This window comes from Sparus aurata, chromosome 13 (assembly GCF_900880675.1).
Source record: "Sparus aurata chromosome 13, fSpaAur1.1, whole genome shotgun sequence".
NCBI lineage: Eukaryota > Metazoa > Chordata > Actinopteri > Spariformes > Sparidae > Sparus > Sparus aurata.
Window position 1 is genome coordinate 24249363 of NC_044199.1, and position 12157 is coordinate 24261519.

At 42.6% G+C, this 12157-nt stretch overlaps 1 protein-coding gene and 1 long non-coding RNA gene across 3 annotated transcripts in view; one reads left to right on the top strand and one right to left on the bottom strand.

Annotated features, from left to right (window-relative positions):
* The window catches only part of LOC115594454 (uncharacterized), a 38622-nt gene extending 27919 nt beyond the window's left edge, over positions 1-10703 (top strand). Inside the window, exon 4 of the long non-coding RNA XR_003986490.1 lies at positions 10446-10703. This is a non-coding gene — a long non-coding RNA (uncharacterized LOC115594454). The remainder of the gene's footprint in view (positions 1-10445) is intronic.
* Positions 1-12157, bottom strand: part of clmpa (CXADR like membrane protein a) — a 190376-nt gene that overhangs the window by 69954 nt on the left and 108265 nt on the right. The gene's annotated exons all lie outside the window — the stretch shown is intronic.

A 12157-nucleotide genomic window follows, 5' to 3' on the forward strand; every position in this document is an offset into this window, starting at 1 on the left:
CAGTTTGGTGTGGATAGGACATTGTATGTTGAAGTTATAAAGCCTCGATGCTTGACGGCGTGAGGACAAAATGGTTTCCACCGCATCGCCAACTTAACCTTGTCGCAGCTGAATGATTTCCATAACTTTTGTTCTTCGAGTCATGAAGAAAATTACTGAGTTAGTTTGAAGACTGTGGTGTTTAAGCTCTAGGACAAGATAATTTTCAAAGTAGGCATGATTTGGACAAAAACGCCGCCACACATCTAAATGACTGCCTTCCTGTTGGACTGACACTAGGAGTCCAAATGGGTTTTTTGTGCGTCCGGTCATGAGGAATCTGCGTACCAATTTTCATCCTTCTATGTTACTAGTAGGAGGCGGGGCATCACAATAGGGGGCGCTACAGCGCCCACGCGTCACGGCCACGCCCCATGACCACACAGATCTCATCAGGGCGACTCCCTCTGCATTCCTGAGAGATTTGGCCGAGATAATACATTGTATGAAGAAGTTATGAGGACACGATGCTTTACGGCGAAGGATTCGAATTGACCGCTCCACTGTGGCCAGCAGGTATGACGTAGGATAAAGATTTTAATAACTTTTCATCTTCAAGGTCAGAGGATGCTACCGAGTCACTTTGAAGTCGGTGGCGTTACATCTGTAGGAGGAGATAATTTAATTACATAGATTGGCAATATTTCAAAGTCGTGGCAAAAATCAAAATGGCCAACTTAGTATTGATGCTGAGATTTATTTGGGGAGACAGCCTCTACACTTATGAGAAGTAGGCATGAATTGGACAAAAACGCCGCCACACATCAAAATGACTGACTTCCTGTTGGACTGACACTAGGGGTCCCACTGGGTTTTTTGTGCGTCTGGTCATGAGGAATCTGCGTATTGAATTTGGTTCTTCTACGCACTTGTGGGAGGCGGGGATAAACATTAGGGGGCGCTACAGAGTCCGCAGGTCACGACCACGCCCATTGACAATGCAGGATCGCTATTTTCGCTTAACGTGACGCAAATTCCAAATTTGGAGAGTTTTCGATTATGTTCAGGCATCCAAAACTGCAGTCGATGTCGGATCGGAATAATAATAATAACGAAGAATAATTCTTTCAATTACAATAGGGACCTCACAGGTCGATGACCTGCTCGGGCCCTAATTAAATATATGAAAGTTATACAAGACAATAATATAGAAGAATTTATGGATTTGACGCTGTGATCGGTGATCGGCAATATCGGGATCGGCAGATACTGCTTTTGGTGATCGGCCCCAAAAATCCTGATCGGTACATCTCTAGCTCAAAGCACTTCACACCATTTGTCACATTCACCCATTCACACAGTCATACACTGATGGCAGACGCTGTCATGGAAGTTGCCAACCTCCTCATCAGGAGCAATTTAGGGTTCAGTATCTCTCAAGGTCAAATGTCCGAAATGAGTTATTTTAACTTTTGTCACATACATACCATAACGTACTACTCAACCATTTGGTAGACCACACTTTAAATCACTATATATATATATTTTTTTTTAAATATGTTTTTGGCCTTTTATGCTTTATTGATAGAACAGCTGAAGATATGACAGGAAACAGGGAGAGAGAGAGGGGGAGTGACACGCAGCAAAGGGACCCAGGCCAGGAGTTGAACCTGGGTCCGCAGCAGAGCCTCGGCACATGGGACGCGCGCTCTACCCACTGAGCTAAACGGCGCCCCTTAAGTCACTATATTTAATTGATAAATGCATCAAGCTTAACTCAACCTGAATGAGCCATCTCTACCATTTGGCGCAGTTGTGCAATGCTAAAAAAATCCACTAGATGGCACTGTGTCTGTGAGCAGTATCCCTTTTCAGCATTCCTTCAAACAGGTAGTGAAACAGCGAAAATTCACTCGTCCTTTGATGATGCATATCGGCGGGACTTTTAAATGTAAGACTATTTTGTTGACATATTATCATTTCAGATGAGTTGTTAAACAGAATTATGTAACTTTATTCAACAAAAATAAGTCCCTTAAGGGTCAAATAATTTTTTCAAAACGTGCTCTACCAAATGGTTGAGTTGTCATTTTATGGTAAATGTAGAGAAGCTAGCTAATTAGCTAGCTAGCTATAATAAATTAGCTATTTACAATGAACAAAACGGTTAGGGATGTTAAAATTAAAAAGTTAATTTAATGTTATTCAATTACATATTTGATGAAAAATATTTTATCAATATCATTTTTTCACCATTTCTGTATGGTATGGTATGGTAAATATCAAGAATAAATTTGAGGTCTGGGGTATAATTGGCTGTTTTTGACTATTTTTGATTTTACCATTATATTTCACCGTAAAAACTATTTACCTTGCCTTGTTTGGTGTCATTATTTTCAGCACAACCTCACATGTGTGACTGTACAGTTATTTCTTCATTTTGACATACTGTATTAACACAATGGACCTAAAATCACAAAAAAACATAAAATCCGAGTAGGAAAATGTTAGTTTTTTCACTGTGAAAACCACAAATATGCTTAACGAACCATTTTTATTACTTATAATGCAAATATAAATTGTTGTTTGCTAAATTTGTGCATACGTTTTTGAAATTTACAAAGTTATATGTAACTATTTACATTTAAATGCAGGCAATGCCTCAGGCTCAAGTCTGCCTGAACTCCTCCAGCTCAATGAAGAGCTGCACTGCCTGCTCCACATTCAGCAGTCTCCTCATTGTTTTGACTCATTAAACATAAAACACTCCACTACACACTAAACGCTATGTAACACACTAACTATACACTCCAAACACGTCAAGAAATTGCACTTAATGTGACTTGTTCTGAATGTCGTTCTTTTATTATGAACAGACGTCTCAACCGTTTGGTAGAGGATGTCTTTTATTATGAACAGACGTCTCAACCGTTTGGTAGAGGACTATATCTGAAATACTGTAGGGTCTAATTTAAAAAAAACTATTGATTGTTGTTATTGTTATCATATTTGAATAAGAAATGCACCTTTGCTTTTTTCTGCGTACCGTAAAGGGTTAAAGCAACATTATGTGACAGTACAGTGGCTTGTAACAGGGTGAGTGAGCCTCAGCTAAATCCCTATTAAATCAACTCTCTTTGTCTGTTACCACTACCAACTTAGTTACTGTCACCAGGGCAACCGATAACAATCTGTCAAATATGCACGCATAAACATAGACACATGACCATACACATACACACGCGCACACACACACAGCCAAAACTGTGTAGGCACCCAGCCACAGTGACTTAAAATATGTGAAAACCAACAATACAGATTGGCTTTAGCTTTAAATATTACATTTAATTAAAAAAATATATTCTCTGCATTATTCAACGTTTTTACAGCCAGCAATGCGCAATTGGTGTCAGTTTTTCAACAGACAGTATTCACAACCTCAGAATCTTCAGAACATGCCTTTTCTAGTGTTACTATTATTTTTCAACTAATATAATGAGGAGAACATGTATTGGCATTGGTATGGACATTATCAAAATGTGGCTACTCTGCCACTTCTTGTAATTGTCATCTGTTGTTAATATGTGTTTTTTTTTCTGGAGTATGGGATATTATGGAGTTGCCAGCATCAGGTGGACTGGCACAGCTGGATGTGTTTGACATGCATATCAGCTATGTGCCCATGGCATTATCTGACAATTGCGCCCAGGCACACACCTCTCTTTGTACGATAATACATCTACTACATCTAGACAGGGCAAATAAGGAGCTGCCCTGGAGGGAAATGAATGTGAAAGTCAGACTACCTGGTAAGTTTTGGAAATATGTCTCAGCACAGTACAGCGCGGCTCTGCTAGATCCAAACTCCATTTAGGGAACAAGCATTTTCCTTGTTGCTAGCTGACAGACAAAGCATGAATTCAGCCTTTTTACAAGGTGGCATTATGATGTTATTTCGGTGTCCTTTTGACCCATTTATTGCAGTCAGATAACAGAGAAATCACTTTGTTTTGGGTTCATACCAATGTGGTAAAACAGATTAATTCAGTGAACGTCTACTTTAATTCAGTGTACGTCTACTTGCTGGTCCCAGTTTCTCTCTATCGATTTTAACACATTGTCGTGTAACACATTATTTAAGTGATTGACTGTTAACATCTCCTGTTAGGCCTTGAATGCTATTTGGAACACATAACCTTGGATCCAATATGAACGTGGGTAAGGAGTTATTTCTGACAGAGTGGGTTAACGTTGTTTTTTGTGCGATGCGTGCACATCTTACACCACTGATTATACTGACTGTCACACCTCATGTTATTGTATTATCTGATTTATCCTTACTATCCATTTAATTAACATGTTATTCCTTTACTCCTTTGAAACGGCTCTAGCATCTCTATAGTTTGTCATGGCCTGGAGCCAGCTGTGACAAATGAGGGCTCGTCTTAAGTTAAAGTTTGATTAGTTGGATTGTTTGTAGAGTCTGAGACCTTGAGATTTGTGTCTTTGTTGCTGCGTTTTGTTTATGCATGTATCTTTTGGTGCCGTTTTGGTACTTTGATTGATTTGTTTTTTCTGCGGAATTTTGGGAGATGCACTGCTGTTAGAAAGCTCAGTAGTTGTGTTGATTGAGTTTTTGCAGGAGGATTTTTTTTTAATAATTTTTTTGCCGTGATCTGAAGAGACTGTAAGTGTTACCGCCCCAGTCGCTGTCTTCAGAGTTTCCCCGTTAGGCCTTTGGGACACTTCCTCCTTTGGGGAGTGTTCGTTTGTTGTTTTTCTTGTTTAAAGTGGTGGCGATGCGGTTGGTGTCGGCTGTCCTTGGGCGGCAGTCTCGGGAGCATGTCCAGAGGATTTTGTGGGGTGGCCTGTTTAGGTTGCTTCTCAAAGCCTCATAGGTTTTAGTGCATAAATACCCGCCACGGACCCACACAAAGCCTAGGTTGAGTGTATTTAGTTTCGGTTAGGCAGTTAGGGGGAGTACTCCTGGGGCCAGTCTTGCCTTATGTGTGCATCTTGTGGGTGGTTAAAACTGTGCATGCTGTTCAGTCCGGTGGTTTTGATTTATTATGGCTTCCGTGTCGGAGTTTGTTGCTGCGCCTTCAGAGGTGTTTGTGAGTAGCTGTACTAAGGAGCAGTTATTGAAAATAGCTGATCGTTACGAAATTAGGGTTGCAGACAAAAAGCGAAAGGATGACATTAAGTGTGTTATCTTGTCCCTGTTATTAGAGAGAGGTGCCTTAGGAAAGGAAGAACCTGTGGCGGGCTGCGCTACCTGTTGGTTCAGCTGGTGTGCCGGGCTCCGTGCCATTGTCAAACTTAACATTTGAGCAACAAAGAGAGTTGATGTTGTTGCAGTTTGAGCAGGAAAAGCATAAACTGAGAGTGGAGATCGAAAGGATGGAGCTAGAGAAAGTTCGGCAGGAAACTCAAAAAATGTAAATTGGATTTGATTAGAGACGGTAAGCTGTCAAGTGAGTCGGGAGCGGAGGCTGCCTCCGTCTCTGGTGTGGTGCCACGTTCTTGTGATACGGGCGCAAATTTACGTTTATTGCTGAAGTTTAATGAGAGGGACCCTGATACCTTCTTTACGCTGTTCGAGCGCTTTGCTGATGCAAGAGGGTGGCCGGATGTGGACCGGACTCTGATGCTTCAGTGTGTTCTTATGGGTAGGGCTCAGGAGGCATACTCTGCAATGAGTGCGACTGACTGTTTAAGTTATGTTAAAGTGAAATTGTCGGTTCTGAAAGCTAATGAGTTAGTCCCCGAGGCTTATCGGCAAAAATTCAGAAGATGGGTGAAAGGTGATAAGCAGACTAATGTGGAGTTGGCTTGGATTAGCTGAGTCATTTTAACCGCTGGTGTACCGCTGCTGATGTTGACAATTTTGATGACTTGAGGGAGTTAATGGTGTTAGAGCAGTTCAAAAACTCGATTCTTCAGTGCATAGCTACTTATGTCACTGAGCAGAAAGCAACCACTGTTCTTAGAGCAGCCGAGTCGGCGGATGATTTTGCTTTAACCCACAGAGGTGTTGTATGCTCTGACGGGGATGCGAGATGTAGGGCTAGTAGCTGTGGTAACTCGCGTTATGGTACCAGTCTCCAGCGGCTGGTCCCTCGCTTACATTTAACAACTCGCATGGTAGAGGTGACAGCAGTAAAGTGTTTAATTACTGTCAGGAACCTGGTCATTGGAAGGACCAGTGTCCTGATTTGAGGTGTAAGGGTAGACATAAGCCTTTGTTACCTGAACGGGCACCTGCGTTGTCCTGTTCCAGTGTCCTGGGGCTGCAGCCGGGGTGTGTGGAGCTGGGCTGTGATGCTGGTTTTGAGCCCTTTATTACTAGCGCTGTTGTGTCTTTAGTTGGCAGTGATGAGCGTTTGCAGATTAGGCTGTTGCGGGACACAGGTGCGAAACACTCATTCATCTTGCGATCACAGTGTTGCCTTTTTCATCTATTTCATAGAATTCTACCTATCTATCTGTGACGGAAACGGGGGATTACGTTGTGATGCGTGGGATGGAAAAGGGGCCTGGTTCCTGTGCCACGGCATAATATGGTGCTTAAATGTGAGCTTGTTCAGGGTACTGTTGTGGTGGGAGTGTGCCACGTGTTACCGGTGGATGGTGTGGAGATGATTTTGGGAAACGATTTTGGCTGGTGGTGCTGTATGGGCTAATGTGCCTCCTCCTCCTCTGGTTACTGCGAGACCATTGACGGCTAGGGCGCGGGATGACAGTGGCCGGAGGTTTCCAGAGGTTTTCCCTGTTTGCGCTGCGACGCGCACTCAGGGCCATGCGGTAGCTTCTCCAGACTCATGTGAAAGTGGGGGTAACGGGGAGTGGGAGTTTGTGGTGCCTTAGCCTGATCTGCCTCCGTCTGTTTCTCAGGAGGAGTGGGTTGAAAGTCATCAGTCTGACCCGACTCTGTCCGCTCTGTTGGATGGTGTTCTTCCTGAAGACCAGGTGCAGGAGGTTGCGCATGGCTATTTCCTCCAAAAGGGCTTGCTGGTGCGGAAATGGGTGCCATGTGAAGGTGATTTTGTCGGGGAACCCTTGTTCCAGGTTGTTGCACCGGAGAAGTTTCGCCACTTGGTTTTGAAAATCGCGCATGATGACTCGGGTCATTTAAGATTTACATTTAGGAAAACCTATGATCGTGTTTTGCTGTATTTTTTTTTTTTGGCCCAAGTTGAATAGTGGTGTTTCCAGATATATTAAGCCGTGCCATACCTGTCAACTCACTAGTAAGCTGAGTCAGTCGATCAAGCCAGCACCGCTTTGTCCTATCCCGGCTATTAGTCAGCCGTTGGAGCATTTGGTCATTGACTGTGTGGGACCGTTGCCTCCGTCAAAATCTGGCTGCCTGTATTTATTGACTGTTATGTGTCAGACAACGCGGTACCCGGCGGCGTAACCGTTACGCTCTGTTACCGCCAGGTCGATTATGAAGGCTTTGTCACAGTTTATTTCTGTTTTTGGTATTCCCAGGGTAATTCAGAGCGACCAAGTTTCTAACTTCACATCTCATCTCTTCTCACAGGTCCATAAACAGCTCAAGGTAAAGCACAACCGTGCATCAGCGTACCATGCACAGAGCCAGGGGGCGTCGCTGCTGCGCTCTTATTGTGTTGAGCTTGGGGGGGATTGGGGGGAGGGCCTGCCATGGCTGATGTTGTCAGCCCGGGAGGTCATGCAGGAGAGCACCGGATTCAGTTCAAACGATCTAGTTTTTGGTCATACACTTCGCGATCTGCTTGCGATTCTTCAGGATGATTTGGCTGAGGTTGATCCACCGACAAATTTGATCGATTATGTAAATGGTTTTTGGCATCACTTATTTACAGCTGTTGAGCAGGCACATGAGAATTTGAATGAAGGTCAGTCTAAAATGAAAAGTCAGTACGATCGTCGGGCGGAGCAACGTCAGTTAAGTCCAGGGGATCAGGTTTTGGTCCTACACTGTGGAGCGGCAAGTTTCTGAGCAAAATTATTTCATTGCCACTCCGCAGTAGAGGAAAAAATCCCATCTCTGTAATGTAAATTTATTGAAGCTTGCAGAGTTAATTAGGAGCTATCCAACACTGTTCGGCGACACTCCATCGCACATATCCCTCATAGAGCACGACATAGACATTGGGGCCTGCACACCAATAAAGCAGCGTTTTTATAGGTGTGCGCCACACAAACGTTGAGTAATGGAGTCCGAGGTAAAATATATGTTGGATGACAATATTGCAGTCCTGTCATTATCTAGCTGGGCATCACCTTCTTTGTTGGTTGACAAATCTGATAAATCGCCCAGATTTTGCACAGGCTGCCGGAAAGTTAATAAAACCACAAAACCAGTTTCGTATCCGTTACCTCGGATGGAGCACTGCATTGACCAGGTCGGTGCAGCCAAATTTGTAAGTAAATTCGACCTGTTGAAAGGTCATCGGCAAGTTCCTCTTTCTGCTCGTACTCGGGAAATTTCGGCCTTTATGACGCCCTCTGGTTTGTATGAGTATACAGTGATGAGTTTTGGACTTTGGAATACGCTTGTGACCTTTCAGCGCCTTATACGTTTGGTTGTGGGGGGTCTCGAAGGTTGTGCGGTTTATCTGGATGACGTGGTCATTTTTAGTGACACCTGGGATACTCACGTTCAGCACATCTGTGCTTTGTTTGGCCACCTGGCCGAGGCGCATCTCACTGTCATTTTGGCGAAGTGTGATTTTGCCAGAGCGACGGTGATGTACCTGGGCCGGGTGGTCGGACAGGGCCATGTACGTTCAGTGGATGCTAAGGTGAGAACTGTAGAGCAGTACCCTGTCCTATGTACAAAGAAGGAGCTCATGCGTTTCTTGGGGTTGGCCAGTTATTACCAGAGTTTTTGTAGAAACTTTTCCACAGTAGTGGCGCCTCTGACAGATTTGCTAAAGGGGAAGACGAAGTATCTGTGGTCCCCTCGTTGTCAAACTGCATTTGAAAACGTGAAGTCTCTGTTGTGTTCTGCCCCGGTCCTGGCTGCACCGTGCTTAGATAAGCCGTTTAAGATTCAGGTAGATGCCAGCCAGGTGGGGGCAGGGGCAGTTTTGTTGCAAGAAACAGATGGAGTTGATAGACCTGTGTGTTACTTCTTAAAAAAGTTTAACTCATACCAGCGTAATTATTCAACAATTGAGATGGAAGCACTGGCTCTGATTTGGGCACTTCAAAATTTTGAAGTTTATGTCGGCACTGGGGGTGGTCCCTTGGTCGTTTATACCAACCATAATCCTCTGACGTTTCTGGGTTCACTGCGGTGTCCGAATCAGCGTCTCATGTGGTGGTCTCTGCTGCAAGCAGAGTGCAAACTACGGGGGAGCCAGGGGTGTCTCAGCCCCCCTTAATGAGACATGAGCTCCCCTGAAAACATGATTTGTAAAATTTTGGGGGGGTCTCTAAAATATTGGCAAAATGCTGTTTTTTCCCATGCATTTACTTTTTGTTTTGTTTTTTTGTATTGTCATAATCATGGATCATATGTAAAATTTGGCTATTTTTAATGTATGATTTGCGCATTACTATTTCACTTTAATAAAGATGCCGGCCTGCATGCAATTCTTTCCCTCACCATTGAAGCATGGGGGCGCTATGTCTTAAACGTCACTTTAAATCAGACATCGGAAACGAAAAAAAAGACCGCGCTGGACCATTTGCGGTGAGAGAGATGATCCTCATTAACAGGAAGTATTTTGCTCACGCAAAGAAATAAATCTGTTTAACACTAGAAGGGCTGGAATTCCAACACTAGAACGGCCGTAAACAGTCATTGTGACCGCTAGATTTTAAACTCTATAATCTCTCATGTAAATACACAATTGAGTGATGAATGCATTCATTGTGTCATGATATTTTTTTAAAAAACGAAACAACACTAAAATGTACATTTTAGTACATTACAGATTAATTATACATTTATCAATATTCACATCATCGCACATAGTAAACCGTAATTATTGCATTTACACAAGATTTTAATAGAAGAAACTCAGAACACGAAAATTAACAATTAAAAGTAACTTATTTGATTATGAAACCTTTTATTTTAACACTTAATAATATAAATGTAAAAGATAATAATAATCGAAAAAGCTGGAAACGAGCTGATCTAAAACAAAAAAGAGCCGTTGTGATTACTGGACACAGTCTCCATAGATTACCTCCCCTCTCGTACAATTACCACACACGGGCTTGTGGCATTTCAAGTATCCACGTTTTATTCTGTTTGCAGCTCTTTCTGACCGGCACTGTTGATGCGTGTTATAGTATTTCAGAGGTTATTTTGTTGTTTTGACAGTGGGGTCTGGAGTGGGTTGCTGGCTGGCAGGGGGTTGGGCCAGCCTGGCAATCTAGTAACTGAGGACACCTGGGCCAGTGATCTTGTTTGCCATATAAGCAGGTTCTCGTTCATTGTGTCTCTCTCTTTTCCCTTGCAGACAGACGCCTGCCTGCCGGGTGACGTGGTAGCCTTAAGCCTTAGTTCTTTTGGTTTTCTTTTATGCACCACACAACATCCACACACACCATATTTACCATGCATGCACATCTTACACCACTGATCATAATGACTCTCCCACCTCATGTTATTGTATTATCTGATTTATCCTTACTATTGATTTAAATAAACATCTTTTTGTTATTCCTTTGAAACGGTGCGTCTCTATTGTTTGTCATGGCCTAGAGCCAGCTGTGACAAATGGGCCCTCAGGGGGGCTCACAGTCAAGCACCATATTATGCCGTGGCACAGGAACCAGCCCCATCTCCATCCCACGCATCACAATGTAATCCCCTGTTTCCGTCATAGACGGAAAAAGTCAACACTGACTGCAAGATGAATGACTTTTTCACACCCCAGTGTCCCGCAACAGCCTAATCCGCACACGCTCATCCCTGCCGACCAAAGACACGACAGCGCCAGTAATAAATGGCTCAAAACCAGGGCTGAACGATATGGACAAAATTTCATATCTCGATATTCATGCCAGATATCTCAATATCGATATGATACGATATTACTACGGGTTCGGTGAAAACCAAGCATTTTTCAGAAAAATAAAGAGATTATTTTAAGCCATATACAAATGGTTGATAGAGAAATCTTTACCAAATAATCACAAACTCACTACAGAGACAAATATATTTGAAGTAACAACAGTAAAGGGAGGGAGAAGATCAAACGAACTATGTGCATTTTTACAAGATGAACGATGACATCCTTATCTGGAGAGAGAGTGAGAGTGAAGATCGAGAATCAGCAGCTTCAGGTTATCGCTGGTAAAGTACCAGTGGAATTTAGAAAGACTAAGAAGTCAGAGAATTAACGGATCAAAACAGAGTAGACGGCAGCTATACAGTCTCAAATCCACAGAAGAAGCATAGGAGATAAGCTCCATGGTACAACCTCCAAACTCACATATTAAAGCAGACTTCACAAAAATTTAGAAGGAAATGGCATTTAACCAAACTGGAGGAATATCGTTTGGTCTGGCAAAAAAGCTGTAAAACCCCAGATTTCTTTTAATGACTGTAGCCAGGCTGTATTCCTATGTTTTAGAACATAGTTGATAGTTGTATTCCTACAACAGTTACTTTATTAAGTTCTAACTCTAGTTTGCACTTCTCTACTCGATACGATCAGTCTGTCCCTGTTAAGAGGGTATGAACCACAGTCCTTTAAATAAGTTGTAATCGAACCACTTCTTAAAAAGCTGACACTTGATCCAGAAGTTTTAGCTGATTTAAGGCCCATATCTTTACCATTTTATACCTTTTTTTGAGAAAATAGTTGTCAATCAGCTGTGTGGTTCTGCTTGTGGTTTAGGCCTGTTAAAAGGCAGTTTTTGTAAAAAAAAAAAAATGTCGTCAAATGTTTGCTCATGGGGAAAATGTTGGGACTCTGTAAATAAATTATGTATGTATGGAGTATGGTTCAGACCTGCCCAATTTGGAAAGAATCATGGGATGACTTTTGATGTGAATAGGTGCTATACAAATAAGGAAGTATAGATTGATTGATGTGCTGAAAACTTGTAATAGAGCAGAAACAAATGACAGAGACAACATTCACTCTGGACACTGTACCATTAACCTGACTTTGAAGCTGGTAGTTTAAGGTAAAAAAGTTACATAATGTTGCTTTAACAAAAC